Below are 15,411 nucleotides of genomic sequence, written 5' to 3' on the forward strand. Positions count from 1 at the left end.
TTTCATAATTAAAATGTTTTTTATCACAAGTTTGGACTTGCTGTTTTTAACACAGTCCTTCCTTTCGATGTTGATATTTAATTAACTATTGAAATAATGTTTTTACATAATATATATATACAAAGAGATAGATACAGAATGTAATTTTTACGATGGGCAGTAAAAATTGTAAATTATATCCAAGCTAATATGTAAGTTGTATTTATAAAGAGGTTTGGGAAACATAGTTTCGTCAGTTTTTCATTCATTTTAAATAATAAAAATGCTGCGTCTTTAGAGAGCAAATTTATTGCATAAAAGCAACTTATATCACCATACAAAGTGGACTAGATCATTTTCTTACATGAGGGAGTAGGTGTAATCAGGGAAAAGAGAAAATAAAAGATCTATTAAGGGATAGTAAGAATTAGATAATTTGGCTTATAAGCCACTTTATAATTTGTGAAGCCAGACGTGGCCCAAGGTTTGTATGCCGGGCTGCGGATCGTAGTTTTCAAAGTTGGAGCCCGCAATATGTCGCTTAACATGCTCTTCACTTTCAGCTGTGGACGCGTTATAAAAGTGACAACCAATCCCGCTATTCGATTAAAAGAAATCGTGTAGGTGCCGAGTGGTGTTGGCTGGTTACTTTCCTTCTGATCAGCAATACTAAATTAGGGGCAACTATACCTGAACCCTGGGTTTCTAAAGCTTGTTTCTTTGCCTATGGGCCAAATAAGATGCCAAACAGGTTCAAAAATACCCAGTTGTATTTGGAATTGACAATCGTGATTGAAAAGAGGCACTTATCTAAAGTAATTAAAGTCTTAAGACAACACTAATTGCAACGTTACAATTTGTTTGTTTTATAAAGCTACATGCGGCTATCCGATGTGTCCATCGCGAGGAATCGAACCTCGGGTTTCTTAGTTGCAAGCCCGTAAATTTACCGCTGTATTAATAGAACTGTAGTTTGTACATTCCACACACAGAACCATCGACAGCTAGACAGAAATAAGGAACCAAACATAACTTTATTGATCAATCTTATGTATTATAATATATTCAGTAAAAATGTATGCTATTTGATATGTTAGTGGGCTCTATGCAATAGTATGTTTAGAATCTTCATAATAAAAAAAAACACTTCCTAATCAAACTTATACAAAATAATAGTGTTTACATATACTTATTAGGATGGAGAATAATATATTTTACATTTTCGATCCTTTCGAACAGATGGCGCCATTTTTAATATTTCAAGTCATCGTAAGGTTAAATAGTTATGTAATCTACGAAGCCACAAATCCCTGGCATAGGACATATAAACCAAAGGTTTAAATATAGTTAACATTTTGAGTTTTTAAACCTTTAACTCTAATGCTACCTTATTATACCTATAGTTATTTATTTCTTGCCCCACAAGCCGCAGAAGCTTATGATTTGATTTTATTGTTACTATTGAATATGAACTAATTATGAACACCTCATTATGTATTTCTTTTTAAGAGTTACAACATTTTTCCCACCACTCAGTGGCACAGTCTGCAGATTTTTACTGCTGGAAACCGGGTTTCAATACCCGTGGTGGGCAGAGCACAGATGGCTCTTTGTGTAGCTTTGTGCTTAATAAAAACAAAACTACATTTTACGGAAACTTGGCTTTTCATTTTGAAGACCAGTTGTTCAGGTAAGAGCAGGAAGGGAATTTTTTTTTCAAGGAGTGTCAGAAAAGAGAAAGATTTTCACCCATCTTTATGATAGTACAGCATACTGAGTAAGAAAGTTTACTTAATTTCAAAAATTAAATACAAATTTACAACTATAAATGTTTGAATATCTGAAAGTATTAAATAACAATTTTTACAACTTTCGAATCATCCAAAATGGACGAATAGACTTTTGTCATCGTAAACGTTAATTAATTTTTTGTACAATTTTATGATTCTCGCTAAATGAAAGAAAAAAAAAAACCTATATGATGTCATGGCTAGAATTTCTTCAGCCACATTAAAACACTATTCTCAGTTTACATACATTAGGACGAAGATAGAATGTGACGAGCTTATCTTACTCATATTACTTAAATATTTAGATTTTTAAAGTTCTATTTAATATAATACTTTTTAAAGGTTTTGACTTATTTTTTAAATACTTGGTGAAACTTCAAATATTTACTAAATAAAAACAAAATATACGTCCAATTTCATTTAGATATAATAATATACATTGAAGTTTGTTTCAAATAAAATATAACTTATATCAAATTCGGTAGTAATTGAATTCCAAAAATAAAATTAAATAAAAATATTATTTTACTGCAATGTAACGTCAGATAAGTTTAATTTCCTAAAATGAGTATAGGTGGCGATAAAAGTTAATATTAATACACTTGTAAATATATTGTTACACAAAACGGCCAAAGTGCTCACAACTATATAGCACCACTGAAATATATATTGCATGAACTGAAGTTATTCTAAAATTATATCAATGAAAATTTAATCAATATCAATAATGAATAAGATACGATTAACAGATAATAACCTAGGAGTTGGGTTTCTATTCTATATAATTATAGCTAGTTATCTTAAATAACGATTTGATTAAAAATTATTAGTTAGGTTTAACAGGATGTAGTTAGAGAATAGTATGTACAAAATAATGCACAATTACTTTAGTGTTGCCTTGAGTGAACCAATTAAACGAAGAAACACGTAAGGCTATAAATATAGAACAACAAAATGATGTTGTTGAAAAATATAGTAGTTAAAGATGTGAAAAGATGGCAGCACAGTAGTTTTATCTTAATTTATCTACAGAAATTTGTCTTTGAGTATCCAATACTAACAACAAGTTACAAAATGGGCTTTTTCACGGTTGGGTAGGTTTACGGACTTACAATACTAAACTCTGGGTACGATTCCCCGCGGTGGACACAGCAGATAGCACAATATGGCTTTGCTTTAAAACAAAATGGGCCAAATATCATACAAATTCATGACTTGGTTATACTGTATGTATGTATTTATAAATGTATACATTTAAACTAAGCATACGGAATAAAGTTATTGAAATTGGAAGTAGCCACCTAGTTCTTCGGTAATATTTAACACTTGAAATTACAGAAATACTCAAGATAAACTAATACAAATTAAGAATACCTAAACGTTCTCGAAAATCAGTTATTTACCTATGGGAAAAATGAGGTTACAGACAGAGCGTGCCAAAATTCTGCAGATGCATCTAAACAGGCAGGTCTTTGTTACGGAGGAGGAATACACTGGAGCCAATTCGGTGTACTTTATAACACAAAAACAAGATTAAAAGTTGAACAAATACATATAAGCACACAATAGGATAAAAAAATGAACATAAATACAAATGGTAAATAATAATAATAAATAACATAAACAGAAGATATATAAATATCGTACAATTTTAAAAAGTAAATGAAATTAAAAGAATGAAAGAGGGAATTATATCAGCACAATTTAATTTAATATTAAATTATAGAAACAGTAAATAGAGCGTAGCTCGGAAATTTCGAAGTTTTGATATTTGCCACTAGGAACGCCCTCTACGTTTTTGTTATTTTTTATTGTTGTTGTTGAATTTCACGCTAAACTACTCGTCGGCTATCTGCTGTTTTAGTCGTCTCTAATTTAGACCAGAGGGAAAGCAGTTATTACATATAACTCACCGTCAACTCTTGGCTATTCTAATGCAATAGTGGGATTTACTGCAACGTTATAACACCTCACGGCTGAAAGGATGATTGCGAGTCGAACGTTCTCAATTTATTGTTTAATAAATGATACATATGATAACAGATTAATGCCTGGGGTAGTTGATGATTTACATTATAGCACTTCAATTCAATTTCTAATACTTTTCGTTGGTCTTAAAATCAACTAGAAATCACTACGATATATATAAAATTAGATGGAGACGTTGGAGCCCCTTACATAAAAAATCCCTGACAGCAATTCTAACAATTCGGGCGTAGATTTGTGGTGTATCGGGGTGACCTGGCAGATGATTTTTCGAGCTCTTGCAAGAACCATGCGAGTCTTCGCCAGATCATCCCGGAGACAAGGCATTTTCTCCTCCACCTACGTTGGTGGCTCTGGTCACTTTAGTAACTAATATTCCTTTCAATTTTAGAATGCCCAGGCATCTATCCACCTGGTTGATTGTTCTTCATTTCTTTATTTTAATCAGGGTATTGGTGAACAGTTTACGTTTCTTCAAAGTTAATCGTAGATCCTTGAGGTGATATCTTGATGAAGTAGAAATTCTGTGACCCATGATCACTGCCATTACTAGTGTCTAATGCACAGTTAGAGTATTGGTGGTAGTAAAAACCACGCTCTATGTTACCTTCCTAATTTGTTGATTTCCTCAACTACTGGAGTTCCAAGAAGATACTGCTGGGACAGGTGTTGTGATGATCTCACTAGAAGTTAACACAATAGGATGCTCCCTATTTTTCTTAACAAAACACACTCTGACAGGACATTTGAAGCCTTTGCCTGGTGTTAGAGTTTTGTTTATGGCTTTGATTTGGATCTGTTCCTGGCTTTTATACACAGAGCTACTACCGGCTGGGCAGCTAGCATGCTCTACATCACTGGTTTGGTAGAACCTTCATTCCTTGGCTAAATGATGGCATGTGGCTATTTCAGTGGTTCTAGATACTTCAGTGCTAAACCATTCGCTCAGAATATGAATATTTAATGCAACATCTGACACTGCTCTCATTCATCGACTCTATCAATGTTAAGGAAGACCAGCTTCCTGGGTGCTCAGCAAGGTTATAAACTTTATCTCATCACTAAAATAAAAAGATAAAATTTACATCACAGTCTCCTTCAATTAGTGTATAGGGACTCGGGACTGTATATTTAGCTGAAGAGGATAATAGCTTCCCATTGGTTAACTGAAATAAAAGGTAATAAGAAGTGTTAATAATTTGAACTTAAATAATAAAAGTCAGGATTGGAAACGAACAATCAAGTGAGCTCTTATTGGTCATAAAAACTCTGTTAGAAGTGTGGGTTAAAACTCTGATGGGCCCTAAAAATTTCCGTGTCTAGAAGTATTCACGTATATCCTTCAACTAAAACATGATTTCTACCACCTGTAGACTGTTGACACAGGCATCCTTGGATCTCGAGCTTGACCCATATCCCATCTTTACTCTCTAAGTTCATCACGGCCATGGTCCATTCCCTTCACTACTAATTGGTTAAAATACGAAACAGAGTCCAGGTTTGAAACAAGTGATAGTTGAGACTGCAGAGTTGAATCCACACTAGTGGTCAAAATCGATTAAATACCATGCAAGCATTAACATAATTTTTCTGACCAAGAAAAATCACTAACATCAACATTTTGCCTCACTCTTAATGTTCTTTAGATAAATGTTTAGAATAAAACATTATCATATGGAGGTAGATAAAGCTTACAGACTGATTGGGACATTACAAATAGTGTGATAAACATAACTTGGTTAGAGCATGAAAACATGGTGGTTAATATATCTCGTAAACTGGTAAAACATTTAAACATACTGTTAAATAGTACTTCTAGTCTGAATAAAATATTAAAAATCGGGGTAAGTGTGTTTGTAAACTGATATGAATAATATAACAGTGTGGTAAAGAGAACTTGTAAATTCATTAGAATATAAAAATGGGTAATTAATGGATCTTGTAAACTGATTAAAAATATTGAGATAGGATGGTAAAGAGAACGTGTGTATTATTCCCAGTAAAACGGATTTTCTGAAGAGCACTCAGTTAGGCCCATTATCTGGTGGTTTAGAGAATATCAGACTACTGAGTATAATAATTATTTTAAAATCTACAACCAGGATCGTTTAGAAAACAGATCGACATTGATAGTTTACAGGTACACAAATGCTTATTCACAAAAACAAAAATAATTACAATAACACAATACAACCACAAAAGAAAAACAAGGACAAGCGGTATGTGTCAAACTGATAAGGAATAAAAGCAAAGACCTCATTCAAAAGTTCTCATCAGCTCATTTTGTCCCCCTATAAATTAAATTAAAACCTAAGCCTAAACTGACAATTAGTCCATAGTGAAGAATGAAACAAATCACAAGTTAAGTTTAAACAAAACTGAAGTTAAAGTTTAAAGTGTATTTCAAACATTAGCCAAACTACATACTGAAACTTTAATTCTTAAATTTCTCTCTCTCTCTTCCAAGTTTAAAGAAACAATTTACTTCTGTTTTTCAAAGTGAAAATTAAAAGTAAAGCGAAAATGCTAAAGCTACACAAGTTAGTTAACACAAGATACACTAAGTTAAAACATAAAAGAAAGTAGAAAAAATTATACCTTACAGAAAAAAAAAATGTTCTTTATATACAAAAATAAAATACACAAAGCCAAGTGTGCACACGAAATGCACCTTACATTCAAGATATGTGTCCTCTAGGACTCAAGCTCTAGACCGTGGCTGCCCCTACCCTTATCTAATTCACTGACAGGAAAGAAAGTTTCTATTTACGGATGTGACATACTATCTTCCCTACAAGAAAGTCAAAACAATCACCGTTTAACGAACTCACATCTTGTATGATCTCAAAACAGGGAAGGTTAAAGTATTACACTTGTAAACTAGTTAGAACATTAAAGTATGGTAAGAAGATTAAAATAGGATGTCAAGTATAACTGATAGATTAATTAGAACATTGGAATGCAGCTTAACTAGAACCTTTAATTATTGTGATGAATAGAATATATAGAATGATTAAAACATTAAATTAGTATGATAGATAGAACTTGTAGACTTATTAGAACATTAAAATATGAAGGTTAATAGAACTTGTAAGCTGGTAAGGAAATTAAAACTGACCGGTAAATATAATTTGTATAACATTAAAATAGGTTTATAAATAGAGCGTGAACTATACTAATATCCATAAATCATATATTTTCAGTTTCTGATCCTGCGATATTAATGAAAAATTTACTGGTGTTACAAGGATTTTACAGATGAAGTTATGAAGCTTCTTCTTTGTTTGTTTTTATGTGTAATGCCACACAATGAGCCACCGAAGGAAGGAAAATTTTCGTATATCTGACATTGAATGTGTATGTATATATATATATATACGTAATATACCTCAACAGCAAGGTCTCTGTTTCTTCCTTTATTCCTGCGTATTTTAGTATGTAGGTATCTTATATATTATCAAACCATTTATTTTCTGTGTGAGTATAGAAATAGGAAATAAAACGGGAAATCTGAAATATTTCGGTGCATCAACTACAACTGTAACTTCCAACAAACTTCCAGTTTCTAAAGAGTCTCGCGTCTCAGTTTAATTAATTATCTGCTAGAGATTTGTCTGGTTTTCAGTCTCTTCAAATACTCTTTAGAATGAAACACTTATATATAATATCTTTATCTTACTAATACGCGTTTTTTCTTTGTCAATTTAACTTTGGTGGATGAAAGTTATGTTGTATTACATCATGTATTGCTTACTGCAGTGCTTAGTTTCTAAAAATAAAAAAGGTACCGAATTATTACTAACAAGTATGAGGAAGAAGGATTTTTAGTGTAGGAAAAAGCAATTTAAACATTATTGAGGCTACAATATCGGTTGGGGATAGAAGGAAGAAACGTCGTTGACTACAGGGGTCAAATGTCAATTTGCAATGCAATCGAGGAAGTCTTAAGATTGTGTTTTATTTTGATTGTGTTTAGATTGAAAAAAAAAGTCAAAATAGTTCCGAATAATAGGTTCGGAGAGATCTGGCAAAAATTAATTACTGGTATGCTGTAAAACAACGTCCTTGTGCTTTAAAATTACTTGTATATGTTTTTTTATTAATAAATACTATACGTCTACAAAAAAGCATTCTTCTCCAAACTGATGAACATTGGAGATGCCTGTTTCAAGTTTGAGGTTAAAGTAACAATTTCAATACAACATTTTTGGAAGAGCATTCTTGCATAATGCGAAACATCGCCTTGACAGATCGATAGTAAAATGTTGTACTCTCGTATCACTTTATTAAATAAATCTTTCTAAAACATTATATGTACCATGTAACCGTTTTGTATTTCTCTAGGTTAAATTTTATATTACATAATCTACTCTCACTTACTCTAACGTATTAATTTTCCTCGGTTTGTCTTACCTTAAATTACACAAACCTGTGATAGTTTTATTGTCTTGAAAGTTTTACTTGTTCTACTATAATTCCTGTACGCTGAATTCGAAAATGATATCCATTTTTCTCCATCACGTACAGATTGTTCAAAAAACATCATAATGCAATACATAAAAGAAAGACCACAACACGTAAGTTTGAGAATAAAAGAGTTAGAGTTCACAAAAAAATCTGGATGAATGAGGATGCATATTCGTTTGACATCAATGCTCTTCCCTTTTCTTCAGTTTATTTGTATTTTTGTTAACAAACATAATAATAATAATAATAATAAATGTTCATTGTGGTAAATGAAATAAGGGTTTTTTTCTTCCTTACGTGATAGAAAAAAATTAATGCTATTTTTGAAATCTGCGTAGCTGAATTATGTAAAATCCGTTATTAAAGCCAAAACAACTTTTATGAACTATAAATTGGCAGGCCTATGTTATTACGTTATCTAATGAAACTGAACTAATAGACTTATAACCTTTAATTACTATGTTATCTAATGAAACTCAACTAACAAAGCTTATTCGGCTAAAAGAAGGCTTAGCTTTTTTTTTTTAACCGAGCACATACCTAGGAACTTTCTTTTTCTGTAGTCTGTTCGTGATTGTGGCTCAGAGAAGGCTATGATAGCTGTAATGAAGATAACAAACACTTGAATTTTGGATTGACACTGCTGATATTTTTGACTTGTCTCGCTAATCTCTTAATACAACAACAAAACTGATATTTTATAGTGTAAAAGGAACGATCACATCAGATCTTGAGGTGATAAACAAAGAAACGAATTATAATAATAATAATTTACATAATTCCAATTTACTGATGAGTGGATTGAAAGAGAAATACAATTCCCTTAAAATATCCCTCCAAACAATCATAGAAACTCAGGAGGAAAATAATTTCAATTAATTGCTCAAAAATATGAAACCTTAACATTCTTCTGCTAAAGGCTCAAACCTATAATATCTTAATTTGAAATAAGACACCTTAGTCATTAGTCTACGTGTACATAATACATAACTTCTGTTTAATAATTTAACATATAAAATGAATGAACTATTAAAAACGTTTTTTGCAACTAATAAGTGTAAATGATGCACAATATAAAGTCTACAGATTTGTCTACTTTTACTACAATCATCCAATGAAGAACGTCTACAATTTTAATTTCAAATAGACACTGCTATACCATGAAGAACGCACCCAGTTTGGTCAGGAGTGATTTCAAGTTTCAATGGCAGAAGAGGGGGGGGGAGAATCGACTTTTGCTGAAGGTCCAGGGAAGACATTCTCCGGAAAGATCTTCATTTTTTTAATATTAGAATATAAAAATCAGTCTATTTTGGGAGCATTTTTTCTTATTATTTCCTGTATTATTTAACAGCTATTTAAATAAAGCAAACTAAACATTAATGCCTCTCCCCTTGACCTACCTAAATTGTACCTCTGAGTTTGGTGAGTTTCACATTAGGAGAAAATCTTCAGTTTGATTATATTTTAAGTAGAATGGTCTTTTTGAAAGTCACTACTAAATGAGTATCCTTACAGATACAACTCAGTTGACCCAATATATATACAGTTATAGACTGGAAAAGGCCTAAATATTTGCCATTGGATGAATACAATAAATATCTTAGAATGGGAAACACAGATTTTCCCCATAATAACTTCATTAAAAGAATCTTGTTGAAACAGTATATGACACACCTCCCATGCAGAAGTTTCGTCTTTCTAAAACTTCCCAAAATTTAATGTTATTTATTTTATATTACATAAACCACTCTGTCTTTTCAAGTTTGGGTGTTTTGTCTTATAACCTATAAATATTACATTATCTAACGAAACTTAAATAACAGAGATTATTCGTTTCCTGCAGAAGGAAACCTTAGGGCTTAAGAACTTTTTTCTGCGATCTATTCCTGATTTTTATTCAGAAAAGGCAATGATAGCTGTAATAAATATATCAGGCACTTTAACTTTAGGTCGAAACCGCTAAGATTTTATTCTTGTCTCGCAAGTCTCTGGAAGCGAAAACAGTATCAAAACTGGTGTTTTCTAGAGTAAATAGGAGTATCACCATTGACCTTAAGGTCATAAAGAAACATAAAAATGAAAATGTAATAACTGAAATTTACAAGATCCTACTTTTGTAATGTGTGGACTCAATAAAGAACGAGGTGTTATCTGAAAATATAGTAGAAAGAATATTTTTATCTTTATAATAAAGCAACTGTAGAAACTGTAGGATTTCAATTAATTGTTTAAAAACAGACTCAAACCTATAATCTTCTGATCTGAAGTCAGACGCCTTATCCATTAGGCTGCACGGACGTAATTTATACTCACTGTTTATTACTTAACTATCAAATAAATATGCCAAGGAAACCTTTGGTTATTGTATCAATACAATAATACATTTAGGTTGTTGTTGTTCTTTTTTGTTTTTGAAGTTAAGCACAAAGCTACACAATAGGCTATCTGTGCTCTGCCCACCACGGGTATCGAAACCCGGATTCTAGCGTTGTAATACATTTAGGATTATGCACATTCACAGATTATAAAAGAGCTAAAGTTTGGCTTTTCTGTTCAGGACAGTAATACTGTATATTGAAGAACATAATATATACAGTCATAAACTGGAAAAGTTCTACAACTTTGATATTTTTTAGCTATATAATTAGCCATAAATTAGTGAGCGTTTATAGTTTAGTTTATTATAAATTTCGCGCAAAGCTACACGAGAGCTATCTGCTCTAGCCGTCTCTAATTTAGCAATGTAAGACTAGAGGGAAGGCAGCTACTCATCACCACCCACCGTCAACTTTTGGGCTACTCTTTTACCAACGAATAGTGGGATTGACCGTCGCATTATAACGCCCCAACGGCTGAAAGGGGGAGCATGTATGGTGGGATGGGGATTCGAACCCGCGACACTTAGATTGCGAGTCGAGTACCCTAACCACCTGGCCATGCCGAGCCGTGCGTTTATAGATTTATTGTGCTTTAATCTTAATGATCCACTGAAAACGTTCGCAGTTTGATGTGTTGTGAAATATACCTAAACATAGAAGAACATCTTAAAGCCACAGGAACACTACTTTCAACTACAGTTTGATAAACTTTAAATATACTATTACATATTATTGTTTGTTATATGGAAAGTGATATAAACAGTATAGATAATTTTCTGGAACAGCTTCACATTTGAGAACATATATTACAGCTGGTGCACACACATATTAGAGACATTAAGCATATTTAAATGATAGAATCAATTATATCATTAAACTAATTCAATGAAAAAGTAGAATAGCGGGAAGGCGAATCATTTCTAGTTTTTACCTTCCAATCTTGTTACATGCAGTTAGTGAACGTCTCCAAGATACTACAAAAAACCAACAGAACTTTGTTCAACTCTAACAAAGTGCCTTTGGTGTTCATTATAGCGTGGTCTCTATGGTACTATCATTTGTAATAATAATAACAATAATAAAATTTAACAACAGTGTCTCTGTTCCTTCCTTTTAATGTGTATATTTTATATTATCAAATTATCTGTTTCTGTCTGAAAGCATATAGAACCAATGTAGCAGGAGATAAGACAGGTAAATGGTTCAATCGACCCATTTCGGCGAGTTAAAAACAACTGCAAGTTCCAGTAAACTTGCAGATGTGTCTCGCGTCTAAGTTTATCTAATAATCTGCTAGATACTGAATTGGCTTTCAGTCTCCTCAAAGACTCTATAGAATGACGCTCTTAGCTATAACTTATCTTTATCTAGAAGCATTTTTTTCTCTATCACTTTACCTTTGGTGGCAGAAAATAGTGTTGTATTACATCGTGCATTGTTTATTGCAGTATTTAGTTTATGTAAAAAAAGTACCCAATAAGTATTTACAGGTATTGGGAGGACGAATTTTGAGTTTCAAAAAAAAATTAAACGTTAGTAAGAATACTATCTGGAACTGATTCTGAAGGCAATAACGTTGATGACTAAATTAATCAAATAAAATGCAACTGAGGAGGTTTTAAAATTAATTTTAAAAAAATCCATATTTATAGTGAAAATCATTTATCCAGAACAAGTTCCACATATCAGATTCGGTATGAAGAAAATTCTGGTTTATTGTAAAATATCGTGTCTTTTTTGAATATTTGTTCTGATGCTTCCAAAGACTTCCTTCTGCAATCTGATAAATTTTTAAGTTGTTTATTTGAAGATTGAGGTTAAAATAGCAGCTTGAATAAAACATTTTTAGAAGAGCATTCTTGTATAACGCGTTACACTGCCTTAAGAGGTCCATAGAAAAAAAAAAAAAGTGCTCTGGTATAACTATATTAAACGAACGTTGTCGTAACAGAATATCGTACCCTACCATGTAGAAGCTCTTTGCTTCTACAAACCATTCTACATGTAACTTAATGTTATTTATTTTGTATTATATATACTACTCTTACTGTTAAATGCACTTATAACTTTCTTATAACCCATAATTATAACATTATCTAATAAAACTCAGCTACGGATGAAAGAAACGTTAGATTTTCTTTATTAACAGAGTAGATACCGAGGAACCTTTTTTTTTGCACTCTGTTTGTATTTATGTCTTATAGAACGCTACGATAGCGGTAAAATAGTTAACAGATACATGAATTTTGGGTGTAAGCCACTGGTATTATCTTTTTGTCTCGCTATACTCTCAAATAAATAAGCAACTCAACATATGGTGTGTTATAAAGTAAACAGTAGTGTGCACCAACCTTTGATCTTGATGGTGTATGTTTTGTGCTTGTTACACGCGTTTTAAAGTCCACAGGTTAACTAACGTCCAATGAAAAATTTAAATCGTTTAATAAATAAATTAGAAAGTAAATAAACAATTTACCATACAACACTGTTATAGAAAGATCTCTGTCTTCATTGGGATGAAAGGAACCAGGGGAAAGAAAATGTTAAAAACATGTTTAATTCGTCCGCGACAGGATTTAAACCCGCAATCTTCTGATTCGAAGTCAGACGCCTTATCCATAAGGCTACGCAGACATAAATAGAGATCTGATCTGATGGCATGGTAGGAATTTAGGTTAAAAGTGCATTTCATTCCCCGAAGGGGAATGAAATATAACCAGGGGCGGTCAGAAACTTCTGTTTCTCTTTACCTCACTGCATAATTATAATTAAGTGGCCTGGGCTTTTATGAATTAAAGGCTTACGTGAGTGAAGGTCTTACCAGTTAATTTTCCTAGTGACGAATTCACAAGCTGAGGAAAGAGATGCGAGAAGACGTGGAGAAGAAGAGAAAGAAGGAGATATTTGCTGAGTTGAGTGTTGTCTTCATAAGTTGTTCTTTCTTTCGACATAATTAGAGATTGATTTGTGTACACCTTATAAGTAGAATCGCACACAGTATATCGTCTGCAACTTGGTTTACTACTTTTACTGCAATCATCCAATGTGGAACAACGGAGAACGTCTGCAATTTAAGTGTATCTCTTAAATAATCGTTTTGTGAGAAGTCAACATTTGGGATAACGTAATATATACAGTCATAGATTAAAAAAGATCTGCAGTTTGGTTATACATTATATATATCTTGATACTTTTTTTGTAAGTTATAAATTGTGATGAACTACAAACCTTTAACAATTTTAATTTCTTACAAACTAGAGTCTGGCATTAAAGAACGTCTTGTAGACACACTCTTACTTCTTTCAACTTTAGTTTGTGTTTGTTTGTTTTTAATTTTGCGCAAAGCTACAAGAGGGCTGTCTGCGCTAGCCGTCCCCAATTTGGCAGTTTAAGACTAGAGGGAAGGCAGCTAGTTATCACCACCCACCGCCAATTCTTGGGCTACTCCTTTACCAACGAATAGTGGGATTGATCGGCTGAAAGGGCGAGCACGTTTGGTGTGACGGGGATTCGAACCCGCGACCCGCAGATTGCGAGTCGAGCTCCCTAACCACCTGGCCATGGAGTTTGTGAAACTGATATGAACAGAATATATAATTTTCTGGGATAAGTTCATGATTTAGGCCATTTATTAATATATAACATTACATATGGTTGATGCACTTATATTGAAGATACGAAATACACTAAAATGATAGAATTAATTACATTCTACCAATTCAGTGAAAAATTACAGATATTACAAATATCAGAGGTAATAAAATGTAACTACTAAGTTTATTTTCTAAATTTGTCTTTAGCAAATTATAAAACATTACCAAAAGTAATGGAAGAGCGCATATTTTGTAAGTAAAAGGCCAGCCCGTGGTGTTATAATCACAGCCTAGTCTCTATTGCTAACGCTTGCAACAAGGCTTTGGTAAACTTTTCGAGTAGACTGACAATCATTCTTGTAAAGCAACACATAGCGTAGTGAAATTTGGGAAAGAATTTCATTTGTCTCTTAGGTGACTTTCCAAGCGTCCTAAGGAAGTTAATTTGGAATTAGGTTGAAGCTATAAGTTGGTAAAGAGATATTATTTGCCTGAAAGCCACTGCCACACGAAATACGATGTGGCATTGTGCATTAATCTGCTGGTTCTTTTACATTAAATTCCATAATCTTAGGCAATGCAACATTGTCCAGAATGTCACATTACGACATTATTCATGAGTTCCATAACTACTGCTAGTGAAACAAGTCCATACCAACTAATGGTCACCAGTATGACTCTTCGAGACTGGGATAACACAGTCTTATTCAAAGCGTTCTCCAACTACTAAATCCAGACCTGTCAATCTGAAACAAACTATGAGAAATAAGAATCATCACTTTCGGTCACGGTTTTTTATTGCTCTTCATTCTAGTAGCACTATGAGAATTAACGCTTTGCATTCAGGGTTGTGGTGAGGGTTTAATAAGCTGAATATTGTGCATGAAGTTTAGTACAATCCCCCCCGAACACCGTGAAGGTATTGTCCTGTGTTTTCGAACTCTCATCCAACTGTTAGGTGATGAATTGGATGTCAAACGTATAATGCAAATTCCTAAAACATTACAAAGTTCACAGGGTTGCGATTAATCGCAAAATTACGTACCCACTGATCTTCCACATCTACATTACAAATACTCATGATGGAATTAGGTTTGAACAGTTAAACTGAAATGTCTGGATAATAATACCACCAATGCTGCGTACACTGAATGGTCACAAGTAAATAGACACTAATTTTTCGTCATTTAACTGATTTATGCTAACTAATTTGGG

General features: G+C 32.7%; 1 non-coding gene across 1 annotated transcript; it reads right to left on the reverse strand.

Moving 5' to 3' along the window:
- Positions 1–13,164: 13,164 nt before the first annotated feature.
- Positions 13,165–13,237, reverse strand: Trnar-ucg. The gene has a single exon. It is a non-coding gene; the product is annotated as a tRNA-Arg (tRNA).
- Positions 13,238–15,411: the final 2,174 nt, after the last annotated feature.

The sequence above is a fragment of the Limulus polyphemus genome, unplaced genomic scaffold (genome assembly GCF_000517525.1).
Source record: "Limulus polyphemus unplaced genomic scaffold, Limulus_polyphemus-2.1.2 Scaffold45, whole genome shotgun sequence".
Lineage (NCBI taxonomy): Eukaryota > Metazoa > Arthropoda > Merostomata > Xiphosura > Limulidae > Limulus > Limulus polyphemus.